The sequence below is a fragment of the Hypanus sabinus genome, chromosome 13 (assembly GCF_030144855.1).
Source record: "Hypanus sabinus isolate sHypSab1 chromosome 13, sHypSab1.hap1, whole genome shotgun sequence".
Lineage (NCBI taxonomy): Eukaryota > Metazoa > Chordata > Chondrichthyes > Myliobatiformes > Dasyatidae > Hypanus > Hypanus sabinus.
In genome coordinates this window covers 63,224,437-63,245,239 of record NC_082718.1, presented here as the reverse complement: position 1 = coordinate 63,245,239, position 20,803 = coordinate 63,224,437, and the positions used below count along the sequence as shown (strand labels likewise).

At 43.7% G+C, this 20,803-nt stretch overlaps 1 protein-coding gene across 3 annotated transcripts in view; it reads left to right on the top strand.

The window, feature by feature from the left end:
• Nucleotides 1–144: 144 nt before the first annotated feature.
• LOC132403930 (uncharacterized) overlaps nt 145–20,803 on the top strand; it is a 226,121-nt gene continuing 205,462 nt past the window's right edge. The window contains exon 1 of one of the 3 annotated variants that reach the window (XM_059987772.1): nt 145–650. The gene's annotated coding sequence lies outside the window, so the exon portion shown is untranslated. The remainder of the gene's footprint in view (nt 651–20,803) is intronic. The other 2 variants (XM_059987774.1, XM_059987773.1) reach the window with 2 other exon arrangements.

Below are 20,803 nucleotides of genomic sequence, written 5' to 3'. Positions count from 1 at the left end.
GGTTATGTCCCCCATTAACCACCCCCTTTTCCCTCTCTCACCAATCAACTTCTCAATTCTTTACTTCATCCCCTCCTTCAGGTTTCTCCCATCACCTGGTGGTTTTCTCCCTCCCTCCCCCCCACCAATTTTTAAATCTACTCTTCAGCTTTTTTCCCAGTCCCGCGGAAACGTCGACAGTACTTTTTCCCATTGACGCTGCCCGGCCTGCTGAGTTCCTCCAGCATTTTGTGTGTGTTGCTCGGATTTCCAGCATCTGCAGATTTTCTCTTTGTGATTTGTGTGTGTTGCATTCTTTGCCTACACCAGCACTTTACTCTTCCTCAAATGACGTTACTAGGGGCATTGTGAGGTGAGGCAACGTCCGCTATCGTTGTAAAAGGCAGCGCAACAGTTGCGCCTTGGTCCGGGGCAGCGGCGCCTGGGTGCTGCGTCTCGCCGGCGAGCCAGACGTTGCTGGAGTGGTTGGTTACCTGTCAACCAGCCAGTTTGTGCAGTGGAACGGAAGGCTGCGTTGCCCGGGGAAACGAAGAGACGCCGCGACACTGCGGGAGGCCACGAAGCGGACCGATTGCAATTACAGGACTCGGAGTTGGCCAAACGACTGGCACCGCCGGAGGGGAGCAGTCCGAACTGAATTTTGAGTCCAGGTCGGCGACACGCTTTTTAAGTTTTAAAACAGTGTGAGAAGTTTCAACAGGATTCTTTCGTGTAAACAGAGCGGAGTGAGCGCTCAGTCCTATTGTCAAACGCCGCGAGTCTCTGCGTGTGAGGGCCGGAGTCAGTGGCAGCGATGTGTGAGGGTTCGTTTGTCGCTGGCAACCATCATACATGTTCATTTCAGTGTGAACACTTGTGTGAGCCCTGTACACTCAGCCAGCTCCATCATGGGCACTAGCCTCACAACCATCGAGGGCATCTTTAATAGGCGATGCCTCGTGAATGCTCTCTTCCCATCGCTGACACTAAGGATGAGGTATAGAAGCCCAGAGAGCCACACTAAATGTTTTAGGAACAGCTTCTCCTCCCTCGTCAGATTTCTGAACTTTTGGCAGACTTCTTGCACGGCTGACTTTTACTTACATTTCTTATTGTGACTAATAGTTATTTTTGTGTAGCACTGAATTCCGCCATGACATGTCCTCTCAGACTGGTTCTGATGAAGGATCCCGGGCTATTAATTCCCCTCCATAGAAGCTGCCTAACTTGCTGAATTTCTCCAGCATTTTGTGTGCGTTTCACTTGTTTGTATCTGCTTTTGAGCTTTGACTGCTGAAGTCAGTGGAACTCAATTCTGGGGATGGTGTTTGTTGGGCATTTACGTTATACTATATGCTTATGGCCCCATGTGCCACCTAGGCACGAAGGGTTCAGACCACGATATGCTTATTCATCGCTCTAAGGAATCAGAATCGGCTTTACAGGGTTGTAAAGAGAGCTTTTGACACATTGGCCTTCAGAAATCAAGATATTGAGTACAAGAGTTGGGATGTTGTGTTGAAGTTGTATAAGACATTGGTGAGACACATTCTGGAGTATTGTGTGTCGTTCTGGTCCCCTACTTACTGGAAAGATGTCAATAAGGGTGAAAGTGCAGAGAAAATGTACAAGTGTGTTGCCCAGACTTGAGGACCTGAATTATAGGGAAAGGTTGAATAGGGTAGGACTTTATTCCCTTGAGTGAAGGAGACTGCAGAGAGATCTATTGGAGGTACTGTATTCAGAACTGAGGGGTACAGACAGAGTGAATGCATGCAGGCACCCCCCCCCCCCAAAAGGCTGGGTGAGACTAGAACTAGACCTCATGGGTTAAGGGTGAAAGGTGAAATCTGAGGGGAAGTTTCCTCACACACTGGGTGGTAAGAGTTGCCACTGGAAGTGGTGGATGTGGGTTCAATTGTGACGTTTAAGTGAAGTTTGGATAGGTAGTAGATGGGAGTGGTATGGAGGGCAAGGTCTGAATGCAGGTAGTTGGAACTAGGTGGGAGACCAGGTTGGCATTGACTAGATAGGCTGAAGGGCTTGTTTCTGTGCTGTGTTTTATAACTATGGCAGAATTATCTATCAACACAAGTTTCTGTAAGGATGATCTGTTTTGTATCCCTGTCTGTGTGTGTGTAAGCATGGGTATGTCTGTGAGGACTTTGTGTTAAGAGTGGCTTGTGAATTTGTATTTGGAAGTATCAGAGTCTGGTTTTATGAGAGTACGTCATAAGAAATAGGAGTGAGACATCTGTCCCTTCAGGCTTGCTCTGTCATTTAACAAGATCATGGCTGGTCATCTTAATATTCATGCCTATGGCCAAACCCTTTACTTTAAATTGAGATACAGTGTGGAATAGGCCCTTCAAGCCATGCAACCCAGCAATCCCCCGATTTAATCTGAGCCTGATCACAGGATAATTTACAATGACCGGTTAACCCACCAACCCATGTGTCTTTGCACTGTGAGAGGAATCCTTAGCACCCAGAGGAAACCAGGGAGAACGTGCAAACTCCTTACAGGCAGCAGCAGGAATTGAACCCCGGTCACCTGTACTGTAAAGCATTGTGCTAACCACTACACTACTGTGCACATACCTGTAGTCCCCATAAATTTGTCAATCAGTGAGGGAGTCTCCAAAGACCCCAGGGTAGAGAAATCCAAGATTTGACCACCCAGAGTGAAGAAATCTCTCATCGCAGTCCGAAGTGGCCTGGAAGCCATTCTGAAACTGTAACTTCTAGTTCCACAATCCTCAGCTGGGGGTGGGGGGTTCGGTATACTCATGTACCTAGTCTATCAGACCCACTATTGTAGTTCTTCTATGGAGAATACAGGACTAACTTGTTGAATCCCTTATAATAGAACAATCTGCCTCCTGTGATAGCATGTCTATCTACACCACACCCCCTCTATATCAAATATATCCATTTTAGGTACAAAGGTCAAAATTGTACAGAATTCTCCAGGTGTGGTCTCCCAAAACCCCATATAATTGCAGTAAAACGTCACTTTTCCAGAATTCATCATCTTGCAATAAAGGCAACATTTCTCTGTATACTGGCTTTCTGTGTTTTGTGCACAAGGACAGCAACATTCCTTTGAACACAATAGTTCCTAAAATTTCTTCATTTAAAAACTACTCACCAATTCTCTCTTTACATATTTCTACACATCTGTCACCTTCTTTGCCATTCATTCAGCATATTCTTAACCAATTGTCACTTTGAATTCTGAACACAGCTTGCATTCACTCTTAGTTTGAATTCATCAGCACACTTAGAAATAGATTCACTTTGAAATAGAGACCCTTTGATATAGATGCCGAATACTTGGAACTCAAATATCTTTCCCAAAACACCCCACTGGCTGCAGCCTGCTGTCCTGCAAAAGACTCATTTTTTCCTAAACATTGTTTTCTGTCTGTCAATCAACTCTCAGTCCATGTTGCTTCATTAGCCCATGTTCAGAAAATGTAGGAGGCTCGACCCAAAGCAGAGTTACAGAGACAATTTAGTGGTGAGTGATAACTTTAATGGTCAACTGCAAAATAACAAGCCAGAAGGGGCCACAAAACAAGAAAGAGCAGACACTCACAGGCAACAAGATAACTGAAAGCCAGGAGCAGCTGGTTGAGTCCTGATGAACAGTCTCTGCCCGAAATGTTGATTGTACTCCTTTCCACGGAGGCTGCCTGGCCTGCTGAGTTCCTCCAGCATTTTGTGTGTGTTGCTTGGATTTCCAGCATCTGTAGATTTTCTCTTGTTAGCAACTGTTTGAGGCTAGTTGGTTCGAATGAGTAAACAAGGACTTTGGACGAGAGCTGGGTTTAAATGGGCTGCAGGTGAGTCCTTGGTTCCAGAGGTGCAGGCTTAGTAGGTTGAGTAGTCTATGGACAACAGGTTTGAGGCAGGACATGTGGAAGGTGGCAGCTGGAGATGGTAAGTGACTTGATTGATGGAAAGGGTGATCTTAAAGGGACCGATGGACCAGGCTTGTGGGAGTCAGCGCGCAGGGGCATATCTCGGGTGGACAGTAGAGCACAGTCTTCAGGCCTGCGTGGTCTGGCTGAGTACCAAACGTAGTCAGCCTAGCAACAGTAGCTATGGTTGGCAGCTGGGATGGACCTCCATGCCTCCATTCTGGCATTAGTGTACCAGGGCCCTGGTGCATAGAGCTCCACTGTTGGCTCCCCAGCAGGGGACAATGGAGTTAGTAGCTATGAAGCAGAGGGTGACATACATATGGCAGATGAGGTGTGTAGATTGTGGGACAGCTTGGCCCAGAGCAGATACTTCCATGTGGAAGGGTTAGAGGTAGCAAAGCATCACGGAAACATCTCTACTTTCTGATTGATTCTTTCTGACTGACAAAAGCTGAAGTACAAGCATGCTTGTACTTGTATTTGGACTTGTGCAGAGGTGGAGCAGAAGGTTTGACACAAATCTGGGCTCCAGTCCAACACAATGTTCTGATGGAAGCTGTGAAGGTAAACTACATGTTGGGGAGCCAGGTCTGCCCTCTCTGTGGCTAATGAAGGGCAAGTGGGCCACCTTGGAGAACTGGTCTACCACTGTCATGATCACCATGGTCCCATCAGAAGGTGACAAACCTGTGATGAAATCCATGGTGATGTGGGACCATGGGCGCTGAGGAACCAGTATGGGGTACAGGAGCCCAGAGGTTGGAGGAATTTGGGGACAATGAGAGCAGGCAACAACAAACTGATGTACATCTGGGCCACCAGAACATGCTTTGTAGAAAACATTGAGATTATCATGTGTCTGGATGGCTGGATATGGGCAAAGAGTGGGCCCACAATAGTGCCTCAGAGCGCACGGTCACTGGCACATAGATGTGGTTGTCAGGTACGTCGGCCAGAGCAGGCTCATGCTGTAGGGCCTAGCAGAGCTGCTTCTCGAGGAGCCAGATGATCAGGGTGAGGATCTGTGAAGATGGAATGATGGGCTGAAGATTTCATCTGGGTTAGACTGTTGAGACAGGGCACCCGCCTTAGTGTTCTTGGAGCCGGGTCGGTAGGAGATGGTGAAATTGAATTGCCCAATGCAGAGGGCACAGGGAGCCTGAAGTGGGTTGAGTTATTGGGTCCTTTGTATGGATCTGAGGTTCTGGTGGTCCGTCCAGATCAGGAAAGGCTTAGTGTTTTTCATCAGCCAATGTCTCTATTCCTCCAATGTCCATTTACTGGCGAGTAGCTCCTTATCTGCTATTCCGTACCAGTGCGGTGTAGAGCTGAACTTGCACGAAAAGAAGACACAAGGGTGTCTCCTTACTGGGAAAGAATGGTCTTGGTGCCCACCTGAACCACAAAAGCACTGGAGGGGTTTGGATGCTGGAGAATACGAGTGAAGTATCTCCTGAGTTCATGGTCAGACTAGGTTATCTGGGAAGAGGTGACTTGGTGAGGGAGAAAAGAGGAGCAGCAATTTGGCTGTAGTTTCTGGTGAACTGGCTGTAGAAATTGGAGGAACCCAAGAAGTGCCATAGTTGCTTGAGGGAGCATGGTCGGGGCCAATCAATGACAACATGCACTTTCTCTGCTTCCATAGTTGTGCCTTGGAGGGAGAGGACATAACCTAGGAAGGAAATGACTGGGGTTTTGAACTGGCATTTTTCTAACTGGCAGTACAGCTGGTTTTCAGGGAAATGAAGGACTGAACAGATATGGTCGTGGCAATCCCTGAAGAAGATATGGATATTGTCAAAGTAGATGAACACGTATGTATCTCTGTAGCATGCCTTGGAGGACTTTGTCAGTGAAGGGTTGGAAGACAGCTGGATTGTTGGAAATTCAGAAAGGCATCACCAAGTGTTCTAGTGGCCAGTGGGTGTTAAGGATGCTGCCTTCCACTGGCAGATACATATCAGGTTGAGCCACTCTGTTGAGCCAGTGTGATGAAGATCTGGGCCCCGTGGAGTGTATTGAAAGTGCTGTCCATCCAGGGGAGAGGCTAGTGCTTCTTAATGATGGCTTTTTGTTTGAGTCTATGGGGGTTGATGAAGGGACGGAGATTTCTATCTTTGATTTTGACAAAGAAGAATCCTGCACTGGCCGGGTACTGGGATTGTCAACTGAAGCCATTATGAGGTTGCCCACTGATGTTCATGCTCTTGGGGGGGGGGGGGGCACGGGTTAAAAGAGCTCTCCCTAACTGCATGGGTTTTGGAGATGTTGCTGAGAGGGTCCTGCAGCCTGATACAGTTTTCCGAGAACTGGGGTTCTGACTGATGAGCTGGAAGGTCCATCCATAGCAAGCTTGACAATATGGAGGGCCAGAGTGATAATACTTTCAAGGTCAATGGACATCTCCCTGGTAGATGGCTCATTTTTCGAACACTCTAAGAGACCATGGTCATAATGGGCCAGCAACACTTCCACATTCCAACAGTACTCCTTCATGAGGGTCCTAGATTCCAGAGTGTAACCTAGTGCAGTGTGATCTTGATACCGAGGAAGTATCTGATCCACTGCCCCCCTTTCCACTTCCTGGGTTGTCGAAAACTGGCACATCTCAGAAGTAAATTCCACATATTTATTGTAAATGGTAATCTTATTGTCCCAGTTAGTGGTGGTCCAGGTCAGAGCTAATCCAATCGCAAGAGAAATGACAAAGGCAATCTTGGCTTGGTCCGTAGAATACAGAGATGACTGGAGTTCAAAGTTTAAGATGCAACGGGAAGGAAGTTGCAACATCGGGTTGGGAAATCTGTTGAAGAGCTTGGGATTGGAATCAAAGGCTCAGAAGGTGGAGTTTTGATTGTCATGGGGTTACTGTTTCAAGACAGTTGGAAGAGAGTAGTGTGTAGATGGTCAGTTTTTTTTCTACTATTTCTAGATTGCGTGCTCATGTTGACGGATGACTTCCTTTAGGCAAGTGTACTCTGTTGGGGCAATCAATGGTTCACCCATCCGGAAATTTACGGGAGGCTTGACCCAAAAGCAGAGCAACAAGGACAATTTAATGGTGAGTGTTAACTGCAAAATAACAAGCCACGAGGAGTCACAAGCCAAGAGAGAACAGATACTAAACTCTCAGGAACCAAAGTAACTGAAGACTAGGAGAAATTGGTTGAGGTTGGTTGGTTCCAATGAATGAACAAGGATTGTGGACGAGAACTGAGTTTAAATAGGCTGCAGGTGATGAATTGGAAATAACTAGCAGGTGAGTCTTATTGGTTGGATGGAAACTGGGGTGAGCCTGCATTTTCAGGCCAGATACAGCTTCCTGTGTGGCACTGATTGAAAACTTTTGGAAGTTCAACTCCTCCAGTGTTAGGTAGTTGTAGAAGTCAGTAAACTTCCAATAATGTGTATGGGTTGGTTTGTGTGTGCATGTTATCACCCAGCCAGTGCTTAGCATAATCTTAGCCTTTATTTAGGTATCCCAGGAAACCGCTTGCTTTACTAAGTATTTTGTTCAACATGCCCCAGTACTTTCATAGAATTATGGACACAAACGTCCCTCTGTTCCTGCACACCCTTTAAACTGTGCTACTTGGTTCTTGTTCTTTATCAGTCACTGTAAGGTTCTCTGTATAACTTCTGATCTGTTACTTGTCTCATTCTGTCTGTTTGTATGATTCAAATTCATTTATTTATCACATGTATACAGTAACATACAGTGAAATGCGTCATTTGTGATAACAACCAACAACCTAAGGATGTGCTGCAGGCAGCCTGCAAGTGTCACCACACATTCAGGCACCAACATAGCATGCTTAAAAAGTTTAGGTGAACAACACAAACAACCACAACAACAAACCACAGCAACAAAACAACAGCAAAACAAACCCCTTTCCTCCATCCCACCCAAGCACTCACTCTCTCACACTCACAATAACAGGCAAGTCTCCAGGTATCCAGCCTCTGACAATGGGCCTCCCAACTTCCCTAGTGGACTCTCACTCATAGACCCAGGGCTTCAGGCATCGGGCTTCGACTTCCAGACTTCTGCTCAATCCTTGGGTTTCGATCTTCAGTATCAACCCCAGGATTCAGAAAGACTCTGAACTCCAGTCCTTAAGGTCCGGACTAACTGATTATGGGACCACCCAAATTCCATACCTCAAACACTGACTTGCTGACTCATGCACCTAAAGGGCCACCAGCCTTTGTGCTCCTGTCCGTACAGACATCCAACCCAATGACATGGAGGGTTACCAGACCTCGTCCTGGTTAGTTCTCTCCACATCACCTGCTGTGATGTCCCAACATCCACAGATGCCCTTCGTTGCTGGCATTTGAATGTGGAGCATGGAGAACAGGACAGGCCTAGAGACTGGCCTCTTGTCTTAGCTCCCCCACATCACTGTCCCTAAACCATGTATTAAAAAAGAAGTGGCCTGCATTCTGGTCCTTTGGGAACACACTATTGATTATTCTTCAGTTAGCCAATTTCTTATCAATGCTGCCTCTAAATTTTTATTTCATTTTCGATAATGGACCAGTGTGCATTTCCACAGTGGATGTGTGTGTGTGTGTGTGTGCGTAACACACACAAAATGCTGGTGGAACACAGCAGGCCAGGCAGCATCTATAGGGAGAAATGCTGTCGATGTTTCGGGCCGAGACCCTTTGTCAGGACTAACCGAAAGGAAAGATAGTAAGAGATTTGAAAGTAGTGAGGGGAGGGGGAAATGCGAAATGATAGGAGAAGACCGGAGGGGATGGGATGAAGCTAAGAGCTGAAAAGGTGATTTGTGAAAGTGATACAGAGCTGGAGAAGGGAAAGGATCATGGGACGGGAGGCCTCAGGAGAAAGAAAGGAGTGGGGGGAGCACCAGAGGGAGATGGAGAAAAGGCAAGCAACTAAATACGTCAGGGATGGGGTAAGAAGGGGAGGAGGGGCATTAATGGAAGTTAGAGAAGTCAATGTTCATGCCATCAGGTTGGAGGCTACCCAGCCGGTATGTGAAGTGTTGTTCCTCCAACCTGAGTTTGGGTATGTATTTATGACAATATATCTCTGAATCTGTGGGAGTCCTTGCTGACAATTGATTGTGGCCCAAGGCTCTTGAGTTTATACATCTGCATGTATTGCAAGTGCTGAAAGATCATCAAATTAAAATGTTGTCTTTCTCTCTTCAAGATGCTGCCTAATCTGACTATTTCTAGAGTTTACTATTTTTATTTCTGATAATGGTTTGCCACCAAAGACAATGGCAAATATTTTGGTATTTCACCAAAGACTCTAGTAAATTTCTACAGTGGAGAGCATTCTATCTGGTTGCATCACTATCTGGTACGGAGTGCCCACTGGACAGGATCAGAAAAAGCCGCAGAAAGTTGTAAACTCAGCCAGTTCCATCATGGGCACTAGCTCCCCAGCATTGAAGACATCTTCAAAAGGTGATGTCTCCAAAAGACAGCATCAATCATGAAGGATCCCCACCAACCAGGACATGCTCTCTTCTCAATCTCTCTGAAGATTAACACTCTCTTACCATTGAAAAGCTATTCTGGTTTTCTACTTTCTCTACCAACCCATCTGGCCTCGTATTTACCACATTATATTCCACATGCCATATCCTCTCTACCCAGTTAGCATGTCTATATCCCACTGAAATCCATCTGCATCCTCTTCACAATCTACTGCTCTTCATCTTTATATCATCAGCAGAACTCCACACATGATGAATCCCTGGCCTCAGCACAATTGCTGTCACCCTGAAAATCATACAATGAATTCTTACCCTCTATTCTCATGTCAGATAAACTTTGATGCTTCTAAAGCCCAAACCTCAACAATGAATTCAGGAAACAATTTGTAATCCACACTAACATATTACTCCCAGTACAACCTGTTCTAATTTTGCTTAACATCTCCTTGTATGGCATCTTTGCAATTATCTAAAGTCCAAATACTGATACTTGTGTGACACAGATGTAATACCCTGGTTAAAATCTCCACTGCTATGTTGAGAGGTAGCTTATATTAGCAGTTTTCTGTAAAAACAGCGTGCCATGCTAGAAAGTGTGTTTTGGCTTTGGCTAATATAAGGGCCCATGCTGTCCAACTAATGTGAGTCTGCCAATTAGGATTGTGGGATGTGAGAGAAGGTTCTAGAGAGCTGTGGGGAAGAGTTTTTTTGTTTGGGGGCTTTTTGGTGGGGGCTGTGGAGTGGGGCACAAGGGAAGTTGCCGCAGAATGCTGTTGGAAGGAGAGTCCCCATTGCTAAAAGTGCTTTGTGCAGATGAATGGCTCCAAGGAGGAAGGGCCAGCATTCCGGAGAGAGAGGCGGTTTGTTCAAGATGGATTTTGAGGGAAGTTCAGACTGTGACGGGTGTTTTCATGCAAACTGTGGGCCCAGCACGTAGGTAAGAGACACACCCCTGACTACTCCAGTATGAGCTCCGATGGTTATGTGCACATTGAACTGGGCCCTTTTCTTTTTCCTATTAACTGTTAGATAAAGCTGAAATTTGTAAATATACTTTAGTTATAATTTTACGTGGTGTACGACCTGTTATTTCTTGCTGACTGATAATTGCACATGGGCAGTATTTACACAGCATTCGCTCAAATCGAGGTCCCTGTAATTGGAACATCACGATGTTCCTGTTTGGTTGAACCCCACATCATACTGGCCCTAGGTGTATCTTGTTTACGGAAGGTGGCCTTCTTACCACTGAGTCATGTGGCTGTTAGCAGAGTTACCTAACGAGCCGAGTTTGTGTATGAGCCCTGGTGAGAGTTACACAGAAATAATATCACTCATGAACTGGAATATTGTTCAGGTATTCTGGTCTGATCTAATCAGTAGCTTACAAATGGTAGAAAGGTGTTGCCAGATCAGAAGTTGAATCTTTCCTTACATGGCCCATAGGCTACAATGTAGTCCTGCTGCATAAATAGAAACAGGAGAAGACCATTTGGCCCTTTGTACTCACTCTATTGTTGTGATTGATTTTCCAAATCAGCCCTATTTTTCCTGTGCTAATTCCCTACCCCTTGATTCCCTCAATTTAGAAAATCTAAAGCTTTGCTGGAGCTGCATCTAATCTACAGGTCTTCAGACTCTCAACTGTGGTACTTCCTGTTCATGCACCCTTTACACAGTTCTCCCAGCCATTTCTTAATATCACATGATCTCAATTCAATTGGATGTTTCCATGATGGTCAGGATGACATGAGGAAGCTGAGGTGTAACTTCTGGTCTGCGCTGCTGGTTGTAAATGTGTCACCCTTGTCATTAGCACTCATGTGCTGGGCTGCACGTCCCTGAAGATCAGGTTTTTCTTGGCATCTCTTCCTCTCATTTGCTGTTTAATTGTCTACCACCATTCATGAGTAGATGCTGTAGGATTGCAAAGCTTCAGTTTCAAAGTTGGAGTAAGTACAGTATATTATCAAAATGCCTATAGGTCAGCATATACTACCTTGAGATTAATGTTCCCACAGGCATTTACAGATAAATAAAGAAATACAAAAGAATTATGAAAAATGATGCATAAAAGACTGAGAAGGAAACTGCACTAAAGAAGACAAACTATGCAAATAATAAATAAATAATACTGAGAACATGAGCTGTAGACTCATGAGATGTAGAGTTGTTGAAAGTGAGTGTGTAGGTTGTGGGATCAGTTCAGTGTTGCGGTGAGTGATGTTAGCCTGATGGTTGTAGGGTAATAACTGTTCCTGAAACTGGTGGTGTGGGACTGAAGTTTCCTGGAGTTCCTGACAGGGATGCACAGGCAGGCATCTCCCATTCTTCACTCCACCAGCAGGAATACCTGCCACTTGTTTCCAATTCATTACCTGCAGCCTATTTAAACCAGCTCTCACTCACATTCCTTGTGAAGGCATTAATGGCTGTGGACCACTTAGTGCTGGTAAATGGGATTAGTATAGATGGATATTTGTGGTCAGTGTGGACATGGTTGGCCCAAGGGCCTGTCTTTGTGCTGTATGACTTTATGTATACCAATTCTATCAAAAGTAGATGCATCTACAACAAGTAGGCTGATGAGGACAAAGTCGAGTAGGTTTATCCCTCATCTTGGTTCACTTAGCTACCTGAATAGAGCTAAGTGAATAGCTTAGCTATTCACTCTGAATAGAGTCTGTGCCCTTGCCACTTTCATCACCTCTTCCACATGTGGTTCAACATAGAACACTGATTCATCTACTACATGGACAGGAGGAGTTAATCAGGAGGAGGTTTGATCTGATACAATGAAATGGCAGGCTTTCTGGACTTTGTGCTAAGGATTCCAAGAGCTACATCCTCCCACCTGAGAATCATGGGCAGGCCAGCCTTATGTTGGTCATCAGAATCAGGTTTGTTATCACTGACGTCTGTTGATTTGTGGCAATACATAAAACATAAACTAATTTATACATAAAAATACTACAAGATACATAAAGACTACCATTACATGCTGGCTGTGTGCAGAAAATGTTTTAATGAATGGACAGCACAGAGCCATTTTCTGCCTGGATTGCAGGGTATAGTTCCATGAATGCTGATATGTTGGAATATATGCAATTTTCTCCTACAAAGCAAAACCAAGCAGCATAAATGACAAGAAAGTTTTGCTCCCAGGTGAATTCAACACCCATTATGCTTGCTTTGATTACCAGATTAGGGAGGCACCTTCATGAACCCCTACGGACCAATGACTGTGATCTCAGTCTGTCATGAGAGCATCCTAAAGAGGGTGAACCCACAGAAAGTGTCTGGCCCAGATGGTGTACCTGACTGAATACTGAAGACCTGTGCTAATCAACTTTGTTGATATCTTCAACCTCTTGCTTCAGTAGTCTGAGGTACTCCATCAATCATACCAGTTTCCAAGAAGAATGTGGTAAGCCGCCTCACTGACTTTCAACCATTACCACTTACATCTACTGCAATGAAGTGCTTCGAGAGGTCATTCAGGAAGCATATCATCTCCGACTGAGGAGTGATCTGGATCCAGTCTAATTTGACTACATCACAACAGGTCAACAGCAGATTCCATTTCATTGGCCCTTTATTCAGCTCTGAACATGTGGACAATGAAGATGCGTTCATTAAGATGCTTTTCATTGACTACAGCTTAGCTTTCAACACTTACATCCTCTCAAAACACATCACGGAGCTCAAAGTCCTGAGCCTCCATACCACTCAGTACAAGCGGATCTTCAATTTCCTCACTGGCAGACCTCAGTTAATAAAGATTGGCACAGGTGCACCACAGGGCTCTGTGCTTAGCCCCCTGCTCTACTCACGTTATACCTATGATTTTGTGTGGCAAATAAACACTTAAGTTGGCTGACAAAACTACTGTTGTTGGCTGAATCATAGGTGGTGATAAATTGGCATATAGGAGGGAGATTGAAATGTAGTTGAATGATGCCACAATAACAACCTTTTACTCAACATTAGTAAAACTGAAGACCTAGTTGTTGACTATAGGAGGAGGAAAATGGAGGTCCATGAGCCATTCCTCATGAGGGGATTGAAGGTGGACAAGGTCAGTAGCTTTAAATTTCTTGGCATTATCATATCAGAGGACCTGCCCTGCGACCAGCTCATAAATGCAGTCAGCACCTCTACTTTCTCAGAAGTTTGCATAGATTTGACATGTTAGCAAAAACTTTGATGAACTTCTATAAATGCACAACAGAAAGTATCCAAACTGGCTGTATCACAGCCTGTTATGAAAGCACCAATGCCCAGGGACAGAAAAGACTGCAAAAAGTGAATACAACCCAGTCCATCACAGGAACAGCCATTGAGCACATTTACAAGGAACACTACTACAAGAAGGCGGCATCCATAATCAGAGATCCCCACCATCCAGGCCATGCTCTCCTCTTGCCACTACCATCAGAGAGGTAGTACAGAAGCCTTAGATCCCTACAACATCAGGCTCCTGAACCTGTGTGGATAACTTCACTCAAAACAACCCTGAACTGATTCTACAGCCTATAGAATCCCTTTCAAGGACTCTTTACAACTTATGTTCTCAGTATTATATTGATTTGCACAGTTTGTCTTTAATTGCACATTGCTTGTTTGACTATCTGTTTATGCATAGTTTTCATAAAAACCTATTATATTTTTTCCTGTAAATGCCTGCAAGAAAATGAGTTTCAAGGTAGTCCACAGTGATGTACAGTATATGTACTTTGATAATAGATTTGCTTTGAACTTTGAAATGGCCATTGCCTGTGTCATACGTTCTCGATAAGCACTTACATCATCACTGGAAACATCTCATGTTAACTTCAAAGTTCTGATTGCTTAATGGAGAGTCAGCAAACCATAATAGGAACCTAGGAAAGAGTGGCATAACACACAGGAGAAGGATGAGGCAATTCAGCCCATATCCTCTGCTCCACCATTCTGTCATTGTTGATTTATTATCCTTCTCAACCCATTCTCCTGCCTTCTCCCATAACTATTGATGCCCTGATCAATCAAGAACCTATCAGCCTCCGCCTTAAATATAACTAACAGTGAATTCCACAGATTCACCACCCTCTAGCTAAAGAAGTGCTTCCTCATCTCTGTTCTAAATGGATGTCCCTCTATTCTGAAGCTCTGGTCCTAGACCAGGGGTCGGCAACCTTTAACACTGAAAGAGCCACTTGGACCCGTTTCCCACAGAAAAGAAAACACTGGGACCTGCAAAACCCATTTGACATTTAAAATGAAATAACACTGCATACAATGTTTTTTTTTGCCTTTATGCTATGTATAAACAAACTATAATGTGTTGCATTTATGAAATCGATGAACTCCTGCAGAGAAAACGAAATTACATTTCTGCATGCAACAAAAACATTTTGAACTCTGAAAAAAAGACGTTGGGTTGAAGGTTACTTTTAAGTAAAATACTCAATGTCTATTTGAGTCCTTCTTGTATTTATGAAAAACGCCAAACTTAAATTGTCCGCCAGCAGCAAACCAAAAATAACGTCAGCCAGCTGTCAACCTGAAAAATAAAAGGACTATTTCACTGAACAATGAAAAAATATGAATATACATAAAATAATAGGCAATTAAAATATTTATCATACTTGGTTAATGGGATTTCTGCTCCTGGACCTCAGCACACAGCATCTGCACATCAGGGCTGTATGACATCACCTTCATCTTTACACAGGATGGCAAGCTGTCATCTGTGAGGCGTGCGCGATGTTTGTTTTTAATAAATTTCATGCTGGAGAACACCTGCTCACATACATATGTGGATCCAAAGATCAACAGGACTCCAAGCACATACTTTTTAATGTTTACATAAATGTCGGGGATAGCATTCCATGTTTCGGACACAAGTTTGTCCGGTTTAGGGAGGTTTTCAATATCACTCCATTTGTGATTCTGAGCAAGAATGGCCTTCTGATGGGCAACATCTTCAAGGTCTGCTGTCAAGCGTCTAAACTTGGACACCCATATGTCTTTGTCGGCTATGTTGGCCAGTTCCATCTCAAGATCAGGTTGACTCACACCTGCCAATGCAGTCGTATTCAGTAGGGATGGATCGATGCTTAGGGGAGTGACTGGGAAGGATAATGCGTTTTTTTCCTCTCTGAACTCACAGAAGCGTTTCCCAAATGATGTTTGCATTGCAATGATTGCAGAATGTAAATACTCCGAATTTATCATGTTGTGACCTTGTTTGAACTCTCTCAAATTGGGGAAGTGAGTCAATGTGCCTTTCTGTAAATCTCTGGCAAGCACTGTCAACTTGCACTCGAATGCCAAAACATCCTCCAACATGTGCAAGGCTGTACGTCCTTACCCCTGAAGAGCTGTGTTCACCGTGTTCAGGTGCGCTGTCATGTCTACCATGAAGTGTAGCTTTTCCAGCCACTCTGGCTGTTCCAGCTCAGGAAAGGTGAGCCCTTTGCTGCCCAGGAAAGTTTTCACTTCTTCCAGACATGCAACAAAGTGTTTCAGCACCTCCCCTCTGGACAGCCACTGGACTTTGTTGTGCAGCAGGAGGTCAGAATATGCGCTTCCCAGCTCGTCCAGTAACAAACGGAATTGACGGTGATTTAAACTTTTTGCCATTATTTTATTGACAATCTGAATGACAACATCCATTACTTCTGTGCATTCCGGAAGAAATGTTTGAGCACACAGTGCCTCTTGGTGCAAGATGCAGTGAAATGTCAGCAGCTTTCTGTCCAGCGACTTCTGCAGTAAAGCCACACATCCCTTGTGAGATCTTGTCGTACTTGGTGCCCCATCAGTAGCTACTGACACCAGATGGGTGGTCTTTATTCCTTTGGCTCTTAAACAATTCAAGGCAGCCTCACAGATGTCCTTCCCCCCCCCCCCCGTGTTTGGCCTTTTAGAGGTATCAACTCAATCATTTCTTCCTGTGGCCCGGCAGAGTTTACATACCGGCAGAACAGTGCTATTTGTTCAATATCACCTTTGTCTTTAGACTCATCACAGGCAATCGAGTAGGCCACAGCTGAATTGATGTCTTTAATTTGCTGTCTTGTGATGTCTTCTGCCATTTTTATGGTTCTGTCTTTGACAGTCTTTGCAGAGAGGGGCATATCCCTGATTTTCTGCACAATTTCACTCTTGTTTTTCAAGTCCGTGAATAGATGTTCTGAAATCTTAATGAAAGATTCTTTTATATATTCACCATCTGTAAACTGCTTCCCGTGCCTGACTATTTCCTGAGCGGCAACAAAACTAGCGTATGTAGTTGATTTTCCAGACATCATCCACTTCTTGAAATGATTTTTGCTCAGATCAACCTTCCGCATCAGTTCCGAAATGGCTTTTTTCTCTCATCTCCATCCGGATATTTTTGAGCAAAGGCTGCGTGTCTATTCTGGAAATGTCTTGCGACTTTTGACTTTTTGTTGTTTGCTAGTTTCTCATTGCATATTAAGCATACTGGTAAACCAGTCTCGTCAGCAGTGAAAGCAAATGAATCTGCCCACGTATCATTAAACGTTCTGTTTTCTTCAGTCACTTTTCTTTTTTTAGAATTCTCCATAGTTAGCCTACCTTGGATCGAAAAATTAAAGAAATCGCGCACTGGCGGGAGTCAGACATTGGCAGTGGAGACGTATATTAATAGCGACAAAAAACACATTTTATTTAGATTGTACAAGATCACCATAATCTTCAAATTTAGAATTACATTTCAAAAACTAACAAACTAACATAAAATACATTTTAATTAAATACTCATCATTTATTTTCCAAAGCCACAGGGAGCCGCAGCACAGAAATGAAAGAGTCACATGCGGCTCCGGAGCCGCGGGTTGCCGATCCCTGTCCTAGACTCTCCCATTATAGGATACATTCTTTCCAGATTCACTCTATTTAGGCTTTTCAATATTTAATTTGTTTCAATGAGATCCTTCCTCGTTCTTCTAAATTCCCACAAGTACAAGCCAAGAGTCAGCAAACACTCTGCATATGTCAACCGTGGCATTCCTGGGATCTTTCTCGTAAACATCCTCTTGATGCTCTGTCTTTGGTTAGATGAGGGAGCCGAAACTGCTCACAATACTGTGTGTGGTCTGGCCAGTGCCTTATACAGCTCAGCACTGCATCCTTGCTTTTGTTTTCTAGTCTTCTCCAAAAGAATGAGAACACTGCATTTGCCTTCCTTACCACCAACTCAACCTGCAAGTTAACCTTTAGGAATTCTGCATGAGGACTCAAAAGTCCCTTTGCACCTCTGATATTTGAATTTTCTCTTCATTTAGCAAATTGTCTATGTCTTTATTCCTTCTGCCAAAGTGTATGAACATGCATTTCCCTACACTATATTCAATCTGCCACTTCTTTGCCCATTCCCCCAATCTGTCTAAGTCCTTCTGCAGAAATATTACATCTTCAGTGCCACATGCCTCTCCTCCTACCTTCATATTGTCTGCAAACTCAGCCACAAAGCCATCAATTTCTTCATCCAAATCATTGATGTATAGTGTGAAAAGAAGCATTCTCAACACCGACCCCTGTGGAACACCACTAGTCACCGGCATCCAACCAGAAAAAACTCTCTTTATTCCCAATCTTTGCCTCCTACCAGTCAGCCTATCTTTTATCAATACTTGTATCTTTCCTGTAATAAAATGGGTTCTTTATCTCATAAAGCAGCCCCATCTGCAGAACCTTGTCAAAAGCCTTCTGAAAAACTACATAAGCAATATCCACAGATGCTCCTTTCTCTGTTATTTCCTCAAAAAATTCCAACAGATTTGCCAGTCAATAGTTGCTCTTGAGAAAACCATGCTGACTTTTACCTATTTTATCATGTATCTCCAGGTATGCCAAAACCTCATCTTTAATAATAGATTACAAAATCTTTCCAAACACTGATATCAGACTAACTGGCCTATAATTTACTTTCTTGTGCCTCTCTCCCTTCTTAAAGAATGGAGTGACATTTGCAATTTTCCAATCCCCAGAACCATTCCAGAATCTAGTAATTCTTGCAAGATTATTACTAATTGCACTGTAATCTCTTTGGCTACCTCCTTCAGAATCCTGTGGTGTAATCCATCTAGTCTAGGTGACTAATCTATCTTCAGATTTTTTAGTTTCCCAAACACCTTCTCCTTAATAGTAGTGACTCACACTTCTGCCCCAACACTCTCGTGTTTCTGCCATTCTGCTAGTGTCTTCCACAGTGAAGACTGGCACAAAATACTTATTGAGTTTGTCCGCCAATCTTTGTTCCTTTTTACCACCTCCAGTATCATTTTCAGTGGTCTGATATCCACTCTCATCTATCTTTTACACTTTATATATCTGAAAAAAAACTTTTTGTATATTCTTATATATTATAGGTTAGTATACCTTCATAATTCACTTTTTCTCCCCGTGTGGCTTTTTAATTGTCTTCTTTTGTATCCTAATCCTCTAATTTTTCACAGATTTTGCAATATTATATGCCCTCTCTTTTGCTTTTATGCTATCCTTGACTTCTCTTGTCAGCCATGGGTGTCTCATCCTCCATTTAGACTACTTCTTCATCTTTGGGATGTAGCTGTCCTGTACCTTTCACATTTGCCCCAGAAGCACCAGCCATTCCTGTTATGCTATTATTCATGAATAGTGTCCCCTTCCAGTCTACTCTGGCCAGCTCCTGTCTCATGCATCTTTAATTCCCTTTGCTCCACTGTAATATTGATAGCTTCTCCTCAAACTTCAGGATGAATTCTATTATATTACGATCACATACTCCTAAGGGTTCCTTTACCTTAAGCTCCCTAATTAAATCTGGGTCATTACATAAAACCAATCCAGAATTTTCATGCCCCTACTGGACTAATCCACAAGCTGCTCTATAAAGCCATCTTGTAGGCATTCTAGAAATTTCCTTTCTTGGGATCGAGCACCAACCTGATTTTCGCAATATACCTGCATACTGAAATCCTCGTGACTATCACAACATTGCTCTTTTTGCATACCTTTTCTGTCTCCTATTGTAATTTGTAGCCCACATCCTGGCTACTCTTCAGAGCCCTGTATATTACTTGCATTGAGATCTTTTTACTCTTGCAGTTTCTTAACTCTACCCACAAGGATTCTATTTCTTCCAATCCTACTGTACGTCACCTCTTTCTAAGGATTTGATTTCATGTTTTACCAACAGAGTCACCCCCCACCCCTGGCCCACTGCCTGCCCTTGGATATTAATCAGGAGTGGATCACTCTGCTTATCTTTAATAATTCTGCTCTGATGTTCATCTCTAATGTGGCTGGTCATCCACTTCACTGTCACTTTGCTGCACTATTGCTCCATTGCCTGGTTCCCCTGATATTCAGAAATCCACAAATCACTCTTTCCAATAAAATTAGTGATCTTACTCTCCCTAGGTAAGAAATTTACCAAGATTCATGATCCGCTGAGTGAAGAAATCAGTTGTCTCAGTCTTGAATGGCCATCCCCTTTCCTGATCAAATAACAAAAGGTTAGAGACAGTAGATCAGGTTAGTCTTTATTTAAGACTGTTCAGCCCCAGTGGGAACATCCTCCCTTCAATGCAGCTGAACAAGCCCTGTAAGAATTCTGAAATTTTATTGCGATCTGCTTTTTGACTTATTCAAACTTATATTTTTACCGATGCTGGCAAGTTACAATGTTGAGCTGCCATTGATGCTTGCAGTTCAGATAATAGTGGCTGCCTGAAGATTCGTTATAATGACTGGCCGACACAAAGTTGTGTTTCATTTATTGTGTCTAAAGTCTACATTCTCTTGTTCTCTTGTGCAGTCTGTACATTTGCAGACTCTTGCACCTGCAGAGCTGCTTTCTGTCTGATAGCAGTCAACAAGTGCAGGCCAATTGTTCGTTGCTACTAAGCTTATTCAGAAAGTCAGAAGGCATGGGATCCAGAGAATTTTGGCCAGGTGGATTCAGGATTGGCTTGCCTGCAGAAAGCAGAGGGTTGTAGTGGAGGGAGTACATTTAGATTGGAGGGTTGTGACTAGTGGTGTCCCACAAGGATCGGTTCTGGGACCTCTACTTTTTGTGATTTTTATTAAAGACATGGATGTGGGGATAGAAGGGTGGGTTGGCAAGTTTGCAGACAACACAAAGGTTGGTAGTGTTGTGGATAGTGTTGAGCATTGTCGAAGTTTGCAGAGAGACATTGATAGGATGCAGAAGTGGGCTGCGAAGTGGCAGATGGAGTTCAACCCAGAGAAGTGTGAGGTGATACACTTTGGAAGGACAGACTCCAAGGCAGAGTATAAAGTAAATGGCAGGATACTTGGGAGTGTGGAGGAGCAGAAGGATCTGGAGGTACATGTCCACCAATCTCTGAAAGTTGCCTCACAGGTAGATAGGGTAGTTAAGAAAGCTTATGGAGTGTTAGC